The sequence below is a fragment of the Oncorhynchus nerka genome, linkage group LG16 (genome assembly GCF_034236695.1).
Source record: "Oncorhynchus nerka isolate Pitt River linkage group LG16, Oner_Uvic_2.0, whole genome shotgun sequence".
Taxonomy (NCBI): Eukaryota; Metazoa; Chordata; class Actinopteri; order Salmoniformes; family Salmonidae; genus Oncorhynchus; species Oncorhynchus nerka.
This window is the reverse complement of record NC_088411.1, coordinates 35,067,725-35,080,198: the sequence shown is the minus strand read 5'-3', so window position 1 is coordinate 35,080,198 and position 12,474 is coordinate 35,067,725. Positions and strand designations below refer to the sequence as shown.

The 12,474-nt window shown below is 41.9% G+C and overlaps 1 protein-coding gene across 2 annotated transcripts in view; it reads left to right on the top strand.

Moving 5' to 3' along the window:
- The window catches only part of LOC115144503 (myomesin-2-like), a 74,418-nt gene that overhangs the window by 32,715 nt on the left and 29,229 nt on the right, over positions 1–12,474 (top strand). The window lies entirely within an intron of this gene.

Here is a 12,474-nt window from a genome sequence, read left to right as displayed (position 1 = left end):
CCTTCTAAATCACCCTAGAGGCACCAGAACATCACATTCATCAGTAATAAGGTCCTCAATCAGCATTCTAAATCACCCTAGAGGCACCAGAACATCACATTCATCAGTAATAAGGTCCTCAATCAGCATTCTGAATCACCCTAGAGGCACCAGAACATCACATTCATCAGTAATAAGGTCCTCAGTCAACCTTCTAAATCACCCTAGAGGCACCAGAACATCACATTCATCAGTAATAAGGTCCTCAATCAGCCTAGAGGCACCAGAACATCACATTCATCAGTAATAAGGTCCTCAATCAGCATTCTAAATCACCCTAGAGGCACCAGAACATCACATTCATCAGTAATAAGGTCCTCAATCAGCATTCTAAATCACCCTAGAGGCACCAGAACATCACATTCATCAGTAATAAGGTCCTCAATCAGCATTCTAAATCACCCTAGAGGCACCAGAACATCACATTCATCAGTAATAAGGTCCTCAATCAGCATTCTGAATCACCCTAGAGGCACCAGAACATCACATTCATCAGTAATAAGGTCCTCAGTCAGCCTTCTAAATCACCCTAGAGGCACCAGAACATCACATTCATCAGTAATAAGGTCCTCAATCAGCATTCTAAATCACCCTAGAGGCACCAGAACATCACATTCATCAGTAATAAGGTCCTCAATCAGCATTCTAAATCACCCTAGAGGCACCAGAACATCACATTCATCATCAATCAGCATTCTGAATCACCCTAGAGGCACCAGTCCATTCATCAGTCCTCATTCTAAATCACCCTAGAGGCACCAGAACATCACATTCATCAGTAATAAGGTCCTCAATCAGCATTCTAAATCACCCTAGAGGCACCAGAACATCACATTCATCAGTAATAAGGTCCTCAATCAGCATTCTAAATCACCCTAGAGGCACCAGAACATCACATTCATCAGTAATAAGGTCCTCGATCAGCATTCTAAATCACCCTAGAGGCACCAGAACATCACATTCATCAGTAATAAGGTCCTCAATCAGCATTCTAAATCACCCTAGAGGCACCAGAACATCACATTCATCAGTAATAAGGTCCTCAGTCAGCATTCTAAATCACCCTAGAGGCACCAGAACATCACATTCATCAGTAATAAGGTCCTCGATCAGCATTCTAAATCACCCTAGAGGCACCAGAACATCACATTCATCAGTAATAAGGTCCTCAATCAGCATTCTAAATCACCCTAGAGGCACCAGAACATCACATTCATCAGTAATAAGGTCCTCAATCAGCATTCTGAATCACCCTAGAGGCACCAGAACATCACATTCATCAGTAATAAGGTCCTCAGTCAACCTTCTAAATCACCCTAGAGGCACCAGAACATCACATTCATCAGTAATAAGGTCCTCAATCAGCATTCTAAATCACCATAGAGGCACCAGAACATCACATTCATCAGTAATAAGGTCCTCAATCAGCATTCTGAATCACCCTAGAGGCACCAGAACATCACATTCATCAGTAATAAGGTCCTCAGTCAACCTTCTAAATCACCCTAGAGGCACCAGAACATCACATTCATCAGTAATAAGGTCCTCAATCAGCATTCTAAATCACCCTAGAGGCACCAGAACATCACATTCATCAGTAATAAGGTCCTCAATCAGCATTCTGAATCACCCTAGAGGCACCAGAACATCACATTCATCAGTAATAAGGTCCTCAATCAGCATTCTAAATCACCCTAGAGGCACCAGAACATCACATTCATCAGTAATAAGGTCCTCAATCAGCATTCTAAATCACCCTAGAGGCACCAGAACATCACATTCATCAGTAATAAGGTCCTCAATCAGCATTCTAAATCACCCTAGAGGCACCAGAACATCACATTCATCAGTAATAAGGTCCTCAATCAGCATTCTAAATCACCCTAGAGGCACCAGAACATCACATTCATCAGTAATAAGGTCCTCAATCAGCATTCTAAATCACCCTAGAGGCACCAGAACATCACATTCATCAGTAATAAGGTCCTCAATCAGCATTCTAAATCACCCTAGAGGCACCAGAACATCACATTCATCAGTAATAAGGTCCTCAATCAGCATTCTAAATCACCCTAGAGGCACCAGAACATCACATTCATCAGTAATAAGGTCCTCAATCAGCATTCTAAATCACCCTAGAGGCACCAGAACATCACATTCATCAGTAATAAGGTCCTCAATCAGCATTCTAAATCACCCTAGAGGCACCAGAACATCACATTCATCAGTAATAAGGTCCTCAATCAGCATTCTAAATCACCCTAGAGGCACCAGAACATCACATTCATCAGTAATAAGGTCCTCAATCAGCATTCTAAATCACCCTAGAGGCACCAGAACATCACATTCATCAGTAATAAGGTCCTCGATCAGCATTCTAAATCACCCTAGAGGCACCAGAACATCACATTCATCAGTAATAAGGTCCTCAATCAGCATTCTAAATCACCCTAGAGGCACCAGAACATCACATTCATCAGTAATAAGGTCCTCAATCAGCAGAATCACCCTAGAGGCACCAGAACATCACATTCATCAGTAATAAGGTCCTCAGTCAACCTTCTAAATCACCCTAGAGGCACCAGAACATCACATTCATCAGTAATAAGGTCCTCGATCAGCATTCTAAATCACCCTAGAGGCACCAGAACATCACATTCATCAGTAATAAGGTCCTCAATCAGCATTCTGAATCACCCTAGAGGCACCAGAACATCACATTCATCAGTAATAAGGTCCTCATCAGCCTTCTAAATCACCCTAGAGGCACCAGAACATCACATTCATCAGTAATAAGGTCCTCAATCAGCATTCTAAATCACCCTAGAGGCACCAGAACATCACATTCATCAGTAATAAGGTCCTCAGTCAGCATTCTGAATCACCCTAGAGGCACCAGAACATCACATTCATCAGTAATAAGGTCCTCAATCAGCATTCTAAATCACCCTAGAGGCACCAGAACATCACATTCATCAGTAATAAGGTCCTCGATCAGCATTCTAAATCACCCTAGAGGCACCAGAACATCACATTCATCAGTAATAAGGTCCTCAATCAGCATTCTGAATCACCCTAGAGGCACCAGAACATCACATTCATCAGTAATAAGGTCCTCAGTCAACCTTCTAAATCACCCTAGAGGCACCAGAACATCACATTCATCAGTAATAAGGTCCTCAATCAGCATTCTAAATCACCCTAGAGGCACCAGAACATCACATTCATCAGTAATAAGGTCCTCAATCAGCATTCTAAATCACCCTAGAGGCACCAGAACATCACATTCATCAGTAATAAGGTCCTCAATCAGCATTCTAAATCACCCTAGAGGCACCAGAACATCACATTCATCAGTAATAAGGTCCTCGATCAGCATTCTAAATCACCCTAGAGGCACCAGAACATCACATTCATCAGTAATAAGGTCCTCAATCAGCATTCTAAATCACCCTAGAGGCACCAGAACATCACATTCATCAGTAATAAGGTCCTCAATCAGCATTCTAAATCACCCTAGAGGCACCAGAACATCACATTCATCAGTAATAAGGTCCTCATCACCTTCTAAATCACCCTAGAGGCACCAGAACATCACATTCATCAGTAATAAGGTCCTCAATCAGCATTCTAAATCACCCTAGAGGCACCAGAACATCACATTCATCAGTAATAAGGTCCTCAGTCAATTCTAAATCACCCTAGAGGCACCAGAACATCACATTCATCAGTAATAAGGTCCTCAATCAGCATTCTAAATCACCCTAGAGGCACCAGAACATCACATTCATCAGTAATAAGGTCCTCAATCAGCATTCTAAATCACCCTAGAGGCACCAGAACATCACATTCATCAGTAATAAGGTCCTCAATCAGCATTCTGAATCACCCTAGAGGCACCAGAACATCACATTCATCAGTAATAAGGTCCTCAGTCAACCTTCTAAATCACCCTAGAGGCACCAGAACATCACATTCATCAGTAATAAGGTCCTCAATCAGCATTCTAAATCACCATAGAGGCACCAGAACATCACATTCATCAGTAATAAGGTCCTCAATCAGCATTCTGAATCACCCTAGAGGCACCAGAACATCACATTCATCAGTAATAAGGTCCTCAGTCAGCCTTCTAAATCACCCTAGAGGCACCAGAACATCACATTCATCAGTAATAAGGTCCTCAATCAGCATTCTAAATCACCCTAGAGGCACCAGAACATCACATTCATCAGTAATAAGGTCCTCAATCAGCATTCTAAATCACCCTAGAGGCACCAGAACATCACATTCATCAGTAATAAGGTCCTCAATCAGCATTCTAAATCACCCTAGAGGCACCAGAACATCACATTCATCAGTAATAAGGTCCTCAGTCAATCATTCTAAATCACCCTAGAGGCACCAGAACATCACATTCATCAGTAATAAGGTCCTCAATCAGCATTCTAAATCACCCTAGAGGCACCAGAACATCACATTCATCAGTAATACGGTCCTCAGTCAATCTTCTAAATCACCCTAGAGGCACCAGAACATCACATTCATCAGTAATAAGGTCCTCAATCAGCATTCTAAATCACCCTAGAGGCACCAGAACATCACATTCATCAGTAATAAGGTCCTCAATCAGCATTCTAAATCACCCTAGAGGCACCAGAACATCACATTCATCAGTAATAAGGTCCTCAATCAGCATTCTGAATCACCCTAGAGGCACCAGAACATCACATTCATCAGTAATAAGGTCCTCAATCAGCATTCTAAATCACCCTAGAGGCACCAGAACATCACATTCATCAGTAATAAGGTCCTCAATCAGCATTCTAAATCACCTAGAGGCACCAGAACATCACATTCATCAGTAATAAGGTCCTCAATCAGCATTCTAAATCACCCTAGAGGCACCAGAACATCACATTCATCAGTAATAAGGTCCTCAGTCAGCATTCTAAATCACCCTAGAGGCACCAGAACATCACATTCATCAGTAATAAGGTCCTCAATCAGCATTCTAAATCACCCTAGAGGCACCAGAACATCACATTCATCAGTAATAAGGTCCTCAATCAGCATTCTAAATCACCCTAGAGGCACCAGAACATCACATTCATCAGTAATAAGGTCCTCAGTCAGCCTTCTAAATCACCCTAGAGGCACCAGAACATCACATTCATCAGTAATAAGGTCCTCAATCAGCATTCTAAATCACCCTAGAGGCACCAGAACATCACATTCATCAGTAATAAGGTCCTCAATCAGCATTCTAAATCACCCTAGAGGCACCAGAACATCACATTCATCAGTAATAAGGTCCTCAATCAGCATTCTAAATCACCCTAGAGGCACCAGAACATCACATTCATCAGTAATAAGGTCCTCAATCAGCATTCTAAATCACCCTAGAGGCACCAGAACATCACATTCATCAGTAATAAGGTCCTCAATCAGCATTCTAAATCACCCTAGAGGCACCAGAACATCACATTCATCAGTAATAAGGTCCTCGATCAGCATTCTAAATCACCCTAGAGGCACCAGAACATCACATTCATCAGTAATAAGGTCCTCAATCAGCATTCTAAATCACCTAGAGGCACCAGAACATCACATTCATCAGTAATAAGGTCCTCAGTCAATCTTCTAAATCACCCTAGAGGCACCAGAACATCACATTCATCAGTAATAAGGTCCTCAATCAGCATTCTAAATCACCCTAGAGGCACCAGAACATCACATTCATCAGTAATAAGGTCCTCAATCAGCATTCTAAATCACCCTAGAGGCACCAGAACATCACATTCATCAGTAATAAGGTCCTCAATCAAGCATTCTAAATCACCCTAGAGGCACCAGAACATCACATTCATCAGTAATAAGGTCCTCAATCAGCATTCTAAATCACCCTAGAGGCACCAGAACATCACATTCATCAGTAATAAGGTCCTCGATCAGCATTCTAAATCACCCTAGAGGCACCAGAACATCACATTCATCAGTAATAAGGTCCTCAATCAGCATTCTAAATCACCCTAGAGGCACCAGAACATCACATTCATCAGTAATAAGGTCCTCAATCAGCATTCTAAATCACCCTAGAGGCACCAGAACATCACATTCATCAGTAATAAGGTCCTCAGTCAATTCTAAATCACCCTAGAGGCACCAGAACATCACATTCATCAGTAATAAGGTCCTCAATCAGCATTCTAAATCACCCTAGAGGCACCAGAACATCACATTCATCAGTAATAAGGTCCTCAGTCAAGCATTCTAAATCACCCTAGAGGCACCAGAACATCACATTCATCAGTAATAAGGTCCTCAATCAGCATTCTAAATCACCCTAGAGGCACCAGAACATCACATTCATCAGTAATAAGGTCCTCAATCAGCATTCTAAATCACCCTAGAGGCACCAGAACATCACATTCATCAGTAATAAGGTCCTCAATCAGCATTCTAAATCACCTAGAGGCACCAGAACATCACATTCATCAGTAATAAGGTCCTCAATCAGCATTCTGAATCACCCTAGAGGCACCAGAACATCACATTCATCAGTAATAAGGTCCTCAGTCAACCTTCTAAATCACCCTAGAGGCACCAGAACATCACATTCATCAGTAATAAGGTCCTCAATCAGCATTCTAAATCACCATAGAGGCACCAGAACATCACATTCATCAGTAATAAGGTCCTCAATCAGCATTCTGAATCACCCTAGAGGCACCAGAACATCACATTCATCAGTAATAAGGTCCTCAGTCAGCATTCTGAATCACCCTAGAGGCACCAGAACATCACATTCATCAGTAATAAGGTCCTCAATCAGCATTCTAAATCACCCTAGAGGCACCAGAACATCACATTCATCAGTAATAAGGTCCTCAATCAGCATTCTAAATCACCCTAGAGGCACCAGAACATCACATTCATCAGTAATAAGGTCCTCAATCAGCATTCTAAATCACCCTAGAGGCACCAGAACATCACATTCATCAGTAATAAGGTCCTCAGTCAATCTTCTAAATCACCCTAGAGGCACCAGAACATCACATTCATCAGTAATAAGGTCCTCAATCAGCATTCTAAATCACCCTAGAGGCACCAGAACATCACATTCATCAGTAATAAGGTCCTCAATCAGCATTCTAAATCACCCTAGAGGCACCAGAACATCACATTCATCAGTAATAAGGTCCTCAATCAGCATTCTAAATCACCCTAGAGGCACCAGAACATCACATTCATCAGTAATAAGGTCCTCAATCAGCATTCTAAATCACCCTAGAGGCACCAGAACATCACATTCATCAGTAATAAGGTCCTCAATCAGCATTCTGAATCACCCTAGAGGCACCAGAACATCACATTCATCAGTAATAAGGTCCTCAGTCAACCTTCTAAATCACCCTAGAGGCACCAGAACATCACATTCATCAGTAATAAGGTCCTCAATCAGCATTCTAAATCACCATAGAGGCACCAGAACATCACATTCATCAGTAATAAGGTCCTCAATCAGCATTCTGAATCACCCTAGAGGCACCAGAACATCACATTCATCAGTAATAACGTCCTCAGTCAACCTTCTAAATCACCCTAGAGGCACCAGAACATCACATTCATCAGTAATAAGGTCCTCAATCAGCATTCTAAATCACCCTAGAGGCACCAGAACATCACATTCATCAGTAATAAGGTCCTCAGTCAGCATTCTGAATCACCCTAGAGGCACCAGAACATCACATTCATCAGTAATAAGGTCCTCAATCAGCATTCTAAATCACCCTAGAGGCACCAGAACATCACATTCATCAGTAATAAGGTCCTCAGTCAACCTTCTAAATCACCCTAGAGGCACCAGAACATCACATTCATCAGTAATAAGGTCCTCAATCAGCATTCTAAATCAATAGAGGCACCAGAACATCACATTCATCAGTAATAAGGTCCTCAGTCAGCATTCTAAATCACCCTAGAGGCACCAGAACATCACATTCATCAGTAATAAGGTCCTCAATCAGCATTCTAAATCACCCTAGAGGCACCAGAACATCACATTCATCAGTAATAAGGTCCTCAATCAGCATTCTAAATCACCCTAGAGGCACCAGAACATCACATTCATCAGTAATAAGGTCCTCAATCAGCATTCTAAATCACCCTAGAGGCACCAGAACATCACATTCATCAGTAATACGGTCCTCAGTCAATCTTCTAAATCACCCTAGATGCACCAGAACATCACATTCATCAGTAATAAGGTCCTCGATCAGCATTCTAAATCACCCTAGAGGCACCAGAACATCACATTCATCAGTAATAAGGTCCTCGATCAGCATTCTAAATCATAGAGGCACCAGAACATCACATTCATCAGTAATAAGGTCCTCAGTCAACCTTCTAAATCACCCTAGAGGCACCAGAACATCACATTCATCAGTAATAAGGTCCTCAATCAGCATTCTAAATCACCCTAGAGGCACCAGAACATCACATTCATCAGTAATAAGGTCCTCAATCAGCATTCTAAATCACCCTAGAGGCACCAGAACATCACATTCATCAGTAATAAGGTCCTCAATCAGCATTCTAAATCACCCTAGAGGCACCAGAACATCACATTCATCAGTAATAAGGTCCTCAATCAGCATTCTAAATCACCCTAGAGGCACCAGAACATCACATTCATCAGTAATAAGGTCCTCAGTCAACCTTCTAAATCACCCTAGAGGCACCAGAACATCACATTCATCAGTAATAAGGTCCTCAATCAGCATTCTAAATCACCCTAGAGGCACCAGAACATCACATTCATCAGTAATAAGGTCCTCAATCAGCATTCTAAATCACCCTAGAGGCACCAGAACATCACATTCATCAGTAATAAGGTCCTCGATCAGCATTCTAAATCACCCTAGAGGCACCAGAACATCACATTCATCAGTAATAAGGTCCTCGATCAGCATTCTAAATCACCCTAGAGGCACCAGAACATCACATTCATCAGTAATAAGGTCCTCAATCAGCATTCTAAATCACCCTAGAGGCACCAGAACATCACATTCATCAGTAATAAGGTCCTCAATCAGCATTCTGAATCACCCTAGAGGCACCAGAACATCACATTCATCAGTAATAAGGTCCTCAATCAGCATTCTGAATCACCCTAGAGGCACCAGAACATCACATTCATCAGTAATAAGGTCCTCAGTCAACATTCTAAATCACCCTAGAGGCACCAGAACATCACATTCATCAGTAATAAGGTCCTCAGTCAACCTTCTAAATCACCCTAGAGGCACCAGAACATCACATTCATCAGTAATAAGGTCCTCAATCAGCATTCTAAATCACCATAGAGGCACCAGAACATCACATTCATCAGTAATAAGGTCCTCAATCAGCATTCTGAATCACCCTAGAGGCACCAGAACATCACATTCATCAGTAATAAGGTCCTCAGTCAGCATTCTGAATCACCCTAGAGGCACCAGAACATCACATTCATCAGTAATAAGGTCCTCAATCAGCATTCTAAATCACCCTAGAGGCACCAGAACATCACATTCATCAGTAATAAGGTCCTCAATCAGCATTCTAAATCACCCTAGAGGCACCAGAACATCACATTCATCAGTAATAAGGTCCTCGATCAGCATTCTAAATCACCCTAGAGGCACCAGAACATCACATTCATCAGTAATAAGGTCCTCAATCAGCATTCTAAATCACCCTAGAGGCACCAGAACATCACATTCATCAGTAATAAGGTCCTCAGTCAACCTTCTAAATCACCCTAGAGGCACCAGAACATCACATTCATCAGTAATAAGGTCCTCAATCAGCATTCTAAATCACCCTAGAGGCACCAGAACATCACATTCATCAGTAATAACATCAGCATTCTGAATCTAGAGGCACCAGAACAATCAGGTCCTCAATCAGCATTCTGAATCACCCTAGAGGCACCAGAACATCACATTCATCAGTAATAAGGTCCTCAATCAGCATTCTAAATCACCCTAGAGGCACCAGAACATCACATTCATCAGTAATAAGGTCCTCAGTCAATCTTCTAAATCACCCTAGAGGCACCAGAACATCACATTCATCAGTAATAAGGTCCTTAATCAGCATTCTAAATCACCCTAGAGGCACCAGAACATCACATTCATCAGTAATAAGGTCCTCAATCAGCATTCTAAATCACCCTAGAGGCACCAGAACATCACATTCATCAGTAATAAGGTCCTCAATCAGCATTCTAAATCACCCTAGAGGCACCAGAACATCACATTCATCAGTAATAAGGTCCTCAATCAGCATTCTAAATCACCCTAGAGGCACCAGAACATCACATTCATCAGTAATAAGGTCCTCAGTCAGCATTCTGAATCACCCTAGAGGCACCAGAACATCACATTCATCAGTAATAAGGTCCTCAATCAGCATTCTAAATCACCCTCAGAACATCACATTCATCAGTAATAAGGTCCTCAATCAGCATTCTAAATCACCCTAGAGGCACCAGAACATCACATTCATCAGTAATAAGGTCCTCGATCAGCATTCTAAATCACCCTAGAGGCACCAGAACATCACATTCATCAGTAATAAGGTCCTCAATCAGCATTCTAAATCACCCTAGAGGCACCAGAACATCACATTCATCAGTAATAAGGTCCTCAATCAGCATTCTAAATCACCCTAGAGGCACCAGAACATCACATTCATCAGTAATACGGTCCTCAGTCAATCTTCTAAATCACCCTAGATGCACCAGAACATCACATTCATCAGTAATAAGGTCCTCGATCAGCATTCTAAATCACCCTAGAGGCACCAGAACATCACATTCATCAGTAATAAGGTCCTCAGTCAACCTTCTAAATCACCCTAGAGGCACCAGAACATCACATTCATCAGTAATAAGGTCCTCAATCAGCATTCTAAATCACCCTAGAGGCACCAGAACATCACATTCATCAGTAATAAGGTCCTCAATCAGCATTCTAAATCACCCTAGAGGCACCAGAACATCACATTCATCAGTAATAAGGTCCTCAATCAGCATTCTGAATCACCCTAGAGGCACCAGAACATCACATTCATCAGTAATAAGGTCCTCAATCAGCATTCTGAATCACCCTAGAGGCACCAGAACATCACATTCATCAGTAATAAGGTCTTCAGTCAACCTTCTAAATCACCCTAGAGGCACCAGAACATCACATTCATCAGTAATAAGGTCCTCAGTCAGCATTCTGAATCACCCTAGAGGCACCAGAACATCACATTCATCAGTAATAAGGTCCTCAATCAGCATTCTACATCACCCTAGAGGCACCAGAACATCACATTCATCAGTAATAAGGTCCTCGATCAGCATTCTAAATCACCCTAGAGGCACCAGAACATCACATTCATCAGTAATAAGGTCCTCGATCAGCATTCTAAATCACCCTAGAGGCACCAGAACATCACATTCATCAGTAATAAGGTCCTCAATCAGCATTCTAAATCACCCTAGAGGCACCAGAACATCACATTCATCAGTAATAAGGTCCCCAATCAGCATTCTAAATCACCCTAGAGGCACCAGAACATCACATTCATCAGTAATAAGGTCCTCAATCAGCATTCTGAATCACCCTAGAGGCACCAGAACATCACATTCATCAGTAATAAGGTCCTCAATCAGCATTCTGAATCACCCTAGAGGCACCAGAACATCACATTCATCAGTAATAAGGTCCTCAATCAACCTTCTAAATCACCCTAGAGGCACCAGAACATCACATTCATCAGTAATAAGGTCCTCAATCAGCATTCTAAATCACCATAGAGGCACCAGAACATCACATTCATCAGTAATAAGGTCCCCAATCAGCATTCTGAATCACCCTAGAGGCACCAGAACATCACATTCATCTGTAATAAGGTCCTCAGTCAGCATTCTGAATCACCCTAGAGGCACCAGAACATCACATTCATCAGTAATAAGGTCCTCAATCAGCATTCTAAATCACCCTAGAGGCACCAGAACATCACATTCATCAGTAATAAGGTCCTCGATCAGCATTCTAAATCACCCTAGAGGCACCAGAACATCACATTCATCAGTAATAAGTTCCTCGATCAGCATTCTAAATCACCCTAGAGGCACCAGAACATCACATTCATCAGTAATAAGGTCCTCAATCAGCATTCTAAATCACCCTAGAGGCACCAGAACATCACATTCATCAGTAATACGGTCCTCAGTCAATCTTCTAAATCACCCTAGAGGCACCAGAACATCACATTCATCAGTAATAAGGTCCTCAATCAGCATTCTAAATCACCCTAGAGGCACCAGAACATCACATTCATCAGTAATAAGGTCCTCAATCAGCATTCTGAATCACCCTAGAGGCACCAGAACAT